General features: G+C 42.8%; 1 long non-coding RNA gene across 1 annotated transcript; it reads right to left on the minus strand.

Moving 5' to 3' along the window:
- Nucleotides 1-5913: 5913 nt before the first annotated feature.
- Nucleotides 5914-8263, minus strand: LOC142403141 (uncharacterized). Its single transcript, XR_012773613.1, has 3 exons — nt 8214-8263; nt 7186-7676; nt 5914-6117 (listed from the first exon to the last, which is right to left on the minus strand). It is a non-coding gene; the product is annotated as an uncharacterized LOC142403141 (long non-coding RNA).
- Nucleotides 8264-9089: the final 826 nt, after the last annotated feature.

The raw sequence follows: 9089 nt of genomic DNA on the forward strand, positions 1-9089 counted from the left end.
TGGGCTGGATGTTCAAAGGGAGGGTCCCCTCTACACATCATGCAACTGATGCTACTTGGAGTAAGTGGGTTGCACTGATCACACAACAGGCTCGAATAGGAAACCCCAATCGCCCAGGAATTTTGGAAGTAATTATGGACTGGCCAGAAGGCAAAGATTTTGGAATATTGCCAGAGGAGGAGGTGACATGTGCTGAGGAGGCCCCACTGTACAATAAACTGCCAGAAAATGGGAAGCAATATGCCCTGTTCACTGATGGGTCCTGTTGTCTTGTGGGAAAGCATTGGAGATGGAAAGCTGCTGTATGGAGTCCTATACGACAAGTGGTAGAAACTGCTGAAGGAGGAGGGGAATCGAGCCAATTTGCAGAAGTAAAGGCCATCCAGCTGGCTTTAGACATTGCTGAACAAGAAAAGTGGCCAGTGCTCTATCTCTATACTGACTCATAGATGGTGGCCAATGCCCTGTGGGGGTGGTTACAGCAATGGCAGAAGAGCAATTGGCAGCGCAGAGGCAAACCCATCTGGGCTGCAGCACTGTGGCAAGACATTGCTGCCCGGGTAGAGAACCTGGTTGTAAAAGCACGTCACGTAGATGCTCACGTACCCAAGAGTCGGGCCACTGAGGAACATCAAAACAACCAGCAGGTGGATCAGGCTGCTAAGACTGGAGTGCCTCAGGTGGATCTGGACTGGCAACATAAGGGTGAATTATTTATAGCTTGGTGGGCCCATGACACCTCAGGCCATCAAGGAAGAGATGCAACATATAGATGGGCTTGTGATCGAGGGGTGAACTTGACCATGGACACTATTGTACAGGTTATCCATGAATGTGAAACATGCGCTGCAATCAAACAAGCCAAGCGGTTAAAGCCTCTGTGGTATGGAGGGCGATGGCTGAAATATAAATATGGGGAGGCCTGGCAGATCGATTATATCACACTCCCACAAACCCACCAAGGCAAGCGCTATGTGCTTACAATGGTGGAAGCAACCACCGCATGGCTGGAAACATATCCTGTGCCCCATGCCACCGCCCGGAACACTCTCCTGGGCCTTGAAAAGCAAGTCCTATGGCGACATGGCACCCCAGAAAGAATTGAGTCAGACAACGGGACTCATTTCTGAAACAACCTCATAGACACCTGGGCCAATGACCATGGCACTGAGTGGGTATATCACATCCCCTATCATGCACCAGCCTCCGGGAAAATCGAACGATACAATGGACTGTTAAAGACCACACTGAGAGCAATGGGTGCTGGGACATTCAGACATTGGGATACACATTTAGCAAAGGCCACCTGGTTAGTTAACACTAGGGGATCTGCCAATCGAGCTGGCCCTGCCCAATCAAAACTTTTATGCACTGTAGAAGGGGATAAAGTCCCTGTAGTGCACATAAAAACATGCTGGGGAAGACAGTCTGGGTTACTCCTGCCTCGGGCAAAGGCAAGCCCATTCGTGGGATTGCTTTTGCTCAAGGACCCAGGTGCACTTGGTGGGTAATGCAAAAGGATGGGGAAGTCCGATGTGTACCTCAAGGGGATTTGATTTGGGGTGAGAATAGCCAATGAACTAAATGGTATGATGTTAATTGCTATATAATACTGGATGTCATCACTTTTATGGTTACTATACACCATATCAATGGTATTTCAGTAAGGATCACCCAGATTAATGAAGGATGGACTTGGATGAAAACCAAGCAAAGTGCAGTGGTGATGGAAGCAGAACTGGCTTCAGCATGCAACAATCCAACACCACACACCATCTCTCCTGCCCTGAAGGACTGTTATGGCAGATGGAGCCCAAAGTCATGGACTAAATGAACTTAACAAACATTTTAGAAGGATGGCCCATAGACCAAGGGAATGATAGCTGTGTGTGTATATCAAAAGACAGGAAAAGTGGTGGTGATTAATTGTATTAGAAAGGGTAGAACCTGGGCATGACGTAAATGGTATAGAATAAGGGGTGGATACTGTCCTGGTTTTGGCTGGGATAGAGTTAATTTTCTTCCTAGTACCTGGTATAGTGCTGTGTTTTGGATTTTAGTATGAGAATAATAGTGATAACATGCTGATGTTTTGGCTGTTGCTAAGCAGTGTTTACACTGGTCAAGGACTTTCAGCTTCCCCTGCTCTGCCAGGTGCACAAGAAATGGGAGGGGGCACAGACAGGATATTTGATCCAAACTGACCAAAGGGCTATTCCATACCATATGATGTCATGCTCAGTATATAAACTGGGGGCAGTTGGCCAGGGGGTAGCAGTCGCTGCTCAGGGACTGGCTGGGTGTCAGTCAGTGGGTCGTGAGCAGTTGTATCTTTTTTTTTTTTTTCCCCCTCCTTTTGGTTTTGTTCCTCTCTCTCTCTTGTTGTTTTCCTTCTCATTACAATTCATTATTATTATTACTATTATTTTGTTCCAATTATTAAACTGTTCTTATCTCAAGCCACGAGTTTTCTTACTTCTGCTCTTCCGATTCTCTCCCCCATCCCACCAGGGGGGGAGTGAGCGAGCAGCTGCGTGGTGCTTAGCTGCTGGCTGGGGCTAAACCACGACAACCTGTAAGGCAAAACCAGTATCCTATTAAGTGGGAAGTTAGAAAGGGGTTGGAAGAATGAATAACGAAATTTTTGAATTATGGATTATTGATAGAGTGTGAATCAGAATATAATACCCCGATATTGCCAGTGAAAAAGCAGAATGGCAAGGAATATAGGTTACTTCGAGATTTAAGAGCCATGAATCAGGTTGTTCAAGACATTCACCCAGTAGTAGCTAACCCATATACCTTCCTGACATCCTTAAAAGAGAAACATAAGTGGTTTACTGTACTTGATCTCAAGGATGCTTTCTTCTGCATACCTCTAGACAAAGATAGCCAGGCATATTTGCCTTTGAATGGAAAGCCCCACCACTGGATGCAAGACACAACTCACCTGGACGGTGCTACCTCAAGGGTTCAAAAATAGTCCTACAATATTTGGTAATGTAGATGACATCTTGATAGCAGCAGAGACTCGAGAGGACTGTTTACAAGTGACCATCAGCTTGTTGAATTTTTTGGGACAAGCAGGATACCGAGTATCAAAAAGCAAGGCCCAGATTGGGAAAGAGACTGATATAGTTAGGCTTTGAAATTTTGCAAGGACAAAGAAGATTGGGAGCAGGCAGAAAGGAAGCAATTTGTCAAGTTCCAGAGTATCGGACAGCTTTTAAAAATCTGAAGAAGGCTCTGATGTCTGCACCTGCGTTAGGACTCCCAGATTTAGCAAAGCCTTTTAAATTGTTTGCACATGAGTGATAACATGTTGCTTTGGGTGTGTTGACTCACAAATTAGGAACTTGGAAACGGGCCATTGGGTATTTTTTTAAGCAATTAGATAATGTCAGCAAGGGATGGCCTGGATGTTTGCAAGTTGTGGCAGCAACTGTACTCTTAATCCAAGAAGCAAGGAAATTAACCATGGGGCAGAAAATTACTGTTTATGTTCCCACATATGGTCATTTCTGTCTTGGAGCAAAAAGGGGGGCATTGGCTGTCCCCGAGCCGCATGCTCAAATACCAGGTCACTCTCTTGGAACAGGATGATGTGGAACTTAAAACTACAACAGCAGTGAACCCAGCAATGTTTTTGAGCTCGGAAATGGGTGAGTCTTTACACTGTTGCCGTGAAAAGCCGAAATCAGGACTCAATAGTCAGGATGACTATTAAGCAGGTATTCTTTATTGCAGCGCTGGGCAGCACTGGGGATCGCTCCGCCACAAGTGCTCCACCAGGTTAGCACAACACATCAGTTCATATACAGAAAAATCATACATATTCATCAGATTTCCTGAAAAGGGCAGTCTTATGGTGATGAGTTCCCGGAATTCATTTACAGAGTCCAAGCATGCGCAGTAAAATTAGGGTTAGGGTCTTTTCACCCTCCCGGTGGTCTTCCATAGTCTTCCTCACGTTGTCCATTAGTTGAACTTTGGGCTTCCTTTGTCCATATATAGTCATTGAGTTAGCTCATCAGTCCTTTGGCCTCGGAATGTTACAAGGGGGTCGATTTAAGCTAGTTCTTTGGTGCTTATCTTTGGCACAATCGTCCTGAGTTCCTGTTATCAGTGATTTAATTAGGAAGCCTAACGAGCTTGCTCAAGGCCTGTTTAGTCCTATCAGGTAAGAAGTCACAGGAAATGTCCTATCATCAACTCTGCTCAGCAGGTAACTAAAACTATCTTTGCAGGGGAAAAAACCAAAAGAGAACAAGGATGCAAGTGAAACTAAAAAAAAGCAAGTCTATGTATCACAGTAAGGTCTTAGTCAGGGATTGTCAGGTATTTAACCCTTTCATTCCCCCCATTTCTTTTGAGGGCTTGTAGCTTACTTGCTACAGTCCTCAATATAGTCTTATTACGTCTGAAACGAAGTTTAAAATCAATAAATTTACTATTAAAATAGTAAGGCTCTTTAACTACAACTAGTAAAATATTTCAAATCTTTTTAGGCCTAAAAGGGTGTTATCCTTAATTATTTTATGTTTGCAAAATTCATATTTCATCCTTTTCAAGGGTCTGAGTAAAATATCTTCCCATTTTTACTTGATGCTTATTCTTGTGTCTTTTCCAATCACTGTATGTCTGCTGAATTCCGGTAACACCAAGGAAAACATTTAAGAAATACACAAACAAATATTCCTAAAATCGCCAAAGTAATTAATCCAATGAATAATTGTTTCAACCATCCAAAGTTGGGAAGCCAAGAAGTCAGTTTATCCCATAAATCTCGAAGCCCCAATGAAGTATCATCCAAAGATACTTCCTGGAATATTCGTGCTTTCTCCCAAAGTGCATTTAGATCTGCTTCTATCTGCTTATCTTTATTGATATATGCACAACAACTGGTATTAATGATCATACATACACCTCCTTCTTTGGCAGTCAATAAATCTAATGCCATTCGATTTTGCAACACAACCTTACTAAGGGAAGATACTTCCGTCTGTAAATTTTTTATAGTATTTATGGTTAAATTTTCCATCTGCTCTAGAACTGCGGAAATATTTACTATGGCCTTTTCTAGCTCGCTTACTCCTAGCCACGGTACGAACCATCTAACAAAGCTATGAAATTTTGTTCCCCTAATTACAAGTGGGTTGTCTTCTCGCTTAATCCGTTTCCAGGACGTTCTCAAAATACCTCTTGGTATTTGGGGCTGATTATATATTTGATCCTGACTAACTAAATGACCTATGGTACACATTCCCTTCCATCCTGCAGGGAGTTGCTTTCTGCTGATACCATCACCACACAGCCACCAATATCCGTCGGGTAGTCTGCAGGGTCCGTCGGTGGCTGTGAGATTAGCTCCATAAAATGATCCTTTGCTTACCCATCCAACCGATGTATTTCTACTGGCATCCCACTTTGTAGGGCTATAGGTTTCTAACTGGGTTCTATTACAGAAATCAATATATGTCGTGTTCAATCCCGTCAAATTCCAAGTTCCTACTTCTACCGCAGTCTTGTTGATCCAATAATCATTCCACCCATTCCTACAGGAACAGTTATGATATTTGTTATCGGGGGGACGGCACAGACAATTATTGGATCTTGCCTTCCATAGGCAACTATTATTGCTAACTAGAATCTGGGTGTTATGATCTAGTATCTGTAGGTCAAATCTTGGTCCGATCCCATAGCTCGAATTATCATAACTACAATATCCTCCATCTCTTTTTTTCCAAAACTCAGGCCAAGTATTATTGTCACAATTCCAATGAGTCGACCCTATGCCGTACAAAGGGAGTCTCATGTCACCTCGGTAGGGCAGTACAAATCCAACAATCCTTAGCCCCTGCGGCATTCGCTATCATCTGAATCGCATTATAATACAAGTTCTTGTTCCAAGCATCTACTGATGAGCTTAAAGTCAATAAAGTTATCATCGTAACCATAATTTCAAATCTCCAGCACTTTCGATGGTCCATCGCGGTTCAGAAGCTTTCTTTACTCAGGAGTAATGGATCCAAGCTGTCTGCTCTTTAATCTTGATTGCAGTGAAAGTGGTTAGCAACACCTGATAAGGTCCATTCCACTTCTCCTCCAATGGGTCACCTGAAAAATTCTTAACATAAACCCAATCTCCAGGGCTAAATGGGTGGATTGGGTGATCTAACCCTTTTGCTCTGGCTCCCAAAACATTCTTATTAATCTTTTCCAATTGTTTTCCCAAGGATATAACATAATTTTGTAAATAATTATTTCCCAGCTGATTCAAATCTTCCCCTTGATATTTGGCCTGATATGGCCTCCCATATAATATCTCAAAAGGGCTCAGATTTTCTTTGGCCCTAGGTTTTACACGTATCCGAAGTAGTGCAATAGGCAGTGCTTGATACCAATATAGGTTTTCTTCTTGACACATTTTAGCTATCTGTTGTTTTATCATGTGGTTCATTTTTTCTACTTGCTCGCTGGCTTGTGGTCTGTAGGGTGTGTGTAATTGCCAATCAATTCCTAATAGTTTGCTGACCTGTTGCACTACTTCTGCACAAAAATGTGTACCCCTATCTGATGAAATGACTGTAGGTACCCCGAATCGAGGTATTATTTCATTTAATAATACCTTAGTTACTTCTCTTGCTTTGTTTGTCCTACAAGGGAATGCCTCTGGCCATCCGGAAAAGGTGTCTGTAAGTACCAAGTATCTGTACCCCCCTTTTCTTGGAAGTTCAGAGAAATCAATTTGCCAGTGGTCCCCTGGTACATTTCCTCTCCCAATACTTCCTAATTGTGCCTGGTTACCTGTATTTGGATTATTTTTCAAACATATTTCACATTGCTGAGTCACCTGTCGAACTGTAGTATACAGATTTTTCCCTATTAATTTTTGATTTAAAAAATTATACAGGGAATCTGCCCCCCAATGTGTCTTATTGTGTTCTTCTTTAACAACTCCCCATACCTGTTTGGCAGGAATTATAATTCTGCCATCACTCAAGTGGGCCCATCCTTTGGAGGGAACCTGCCCTCCCATTTCTTCTATTAATTCTTTATCAGCCCTAGAATATTCAACATTTTCTTGGTCACCTAGGCTCCTACTTCTATTATCCGGAATTAAGGTTAAAATCTTTTGCATTCTCTCTGCTGCCTGTTTAGCCTCATAATCAGCCAATCTATTACCTTTTTCCTGGTCAGTGTTACCCTTCAGGTGTCCTCGGCAGTGCATGATGGCGACTTTGGTTGGCAGTTGGACTGCTTCTGATAGGTGAAGGATTTCCTCAGCGTGCTTGATCTGTCTCCCTTGTGCGGTTAGTAGTCCTCGTTCCTTCCAAATTGCTCCGTGAGCGTGGACAACTCCAAAGGCATATTTGGAGTCTGTCCATATATTTATCTTTTTCCCTTTTGCCAATTCCAGGGCCCTAGTCAGGGCAATAATTTCAGCCTTTTGAGCTGATGTTCCAGCAGGTAACGATTGAGATTCAATTACTTTGCTTGCTGTTGTCACCGCGTACCCAGCCTTTCGAATACCTTGTCGGACGAAGCTGCTTCCATCCGTGAACCAGGAGTCTTATGCATCTTCCAGGGGTTCTTCTTTTAAATCTGGTCTGCTAGAATATACAGTCTCTATGGTTTCCAAACAGTCATGTATCAATGATTCAGATGTCACCCCACTGAGGAAAGAAGCTGGGTTCATAACATTAGTCACTTCAATATTAACATTGTCTGGTTCAACTAGAATAGCCTGGTATTGTAAAAATCAGGATGGAGAAAGCCAATGATTTCCTTTTTGTTCTAGTACAGCTGATACTGTGTGTGAAACCAGCACTGTGATTTTTTTTGGCCTAAGGTAAATTTCCGGGCCTCTTGGATATTTAGTACTACAGCCGCCACAGCTCGTAGGCACCTTGGCCACCCTTCGCTTACTTTGTCAAGCTGCTTAGAAAAGTAGGCCACAGCTCTTTTGTAGAGTCCCAGTCGTGGAGCTAGGACTCCCAGAGCTATACCTTGTTTTTCATGGGAAAACAGCCAGAAGGGTTTAGTAATGTCAGGTAGGCCCAGGGCTGGGGCCTTCATCAGTTCCTTTTTAAGTGTTTTGAATGCATTTTGAGCTTCTCTGGACCAAATCAATTGAGTGGGATTGTTTTTCAAAAGTTCATACAAAGGTTTTACTATTATTCCATAATTGTAAATCCATAATTGACACCAACCTGCCATTCCCAAGAAGGTCCTGAGTTCCTTTACCATTTGAGAGAGGGGGGGTTCTGCAGATGGCTTCTTTTCGTTCCATTCCTAATTCTCGTTGTCCTCCAGATAGCTCGTATCCAAGGTAGGTTACTTGCTGTCACACCATCTGAGCTTTCTGTTGAGAGACTCGATACCCATTCAGTCCCAAAAAGTTCAACAAATTAATAGTCCATTGAATACAATCAGACTTTGTTTCAGTTGCTATTAATAAGTCATCCACATACTGTAGAAGAGTTCCGTCTCTGGAGGGAGGATCCCATGTCTCAATTTCTCGTGCTAATTGGTTCCCGAAGATGGTTGGACTGTTCTTAAAACCTTGGGGTAACACTGTCCAGGTAAGTTGGGTTTTCCTACCAGTAGTAGGACTTTCCCATTCAAATGCCAATAGGTTTTGGCTCTCCTTGGCCAGAGGCAAGCAGAAGAATGCATCTTTAAGATCTAATACTGTAAACCATACCTGATTATCTCGCAATTTAGTAAGTAAAGTATAAGGATTGGCCACCACAGGGTGTAAATCTTTAAAATTGATGGGTTTTATAAAGAACTCCTTTTCCTATTGGCCAGTAGCTCCCACTACAGTCACAATGTCTTTACTCACAGGTATCAATTCTTGACTTAGAGAAAGAAGCACCTGTGTCTATTAAGAATTCTAATTCTTTCTCTTGTCTCCCCAGCCTTATCTTAACCAGTGGATCTGCTAGGGTAGATTCCCCAGGTCCCCGTCAATTGGTCTCTGCTCCAGCAATCAAGACTTGCGGGATTCCTTTGAGTCTTGGACATTTGCTCCTCCAATGTTCTTCCTCTCGACAATACGCACAGTGATTCTTTCCAAATACATT

Source organism: Mycteria americana, unplaced genomic scaffold (assembly GCF_035582795.1).
Source record: "Mycteria americana isolate JAX WOST 10 ecotype Jacksonville Zoo and Gardens unplaced genomic scaffold, USCA_MyAme_1.0 Scaffold_118, whole genome shotgun sequence".
Classification (NCBI taxonomy): domain Eukaryota; kingdom Metazoa; phylum Chordata; class Aves; order Ciconiiformes; family Ciconiidae; genus Mycteria; species Mycteria americana.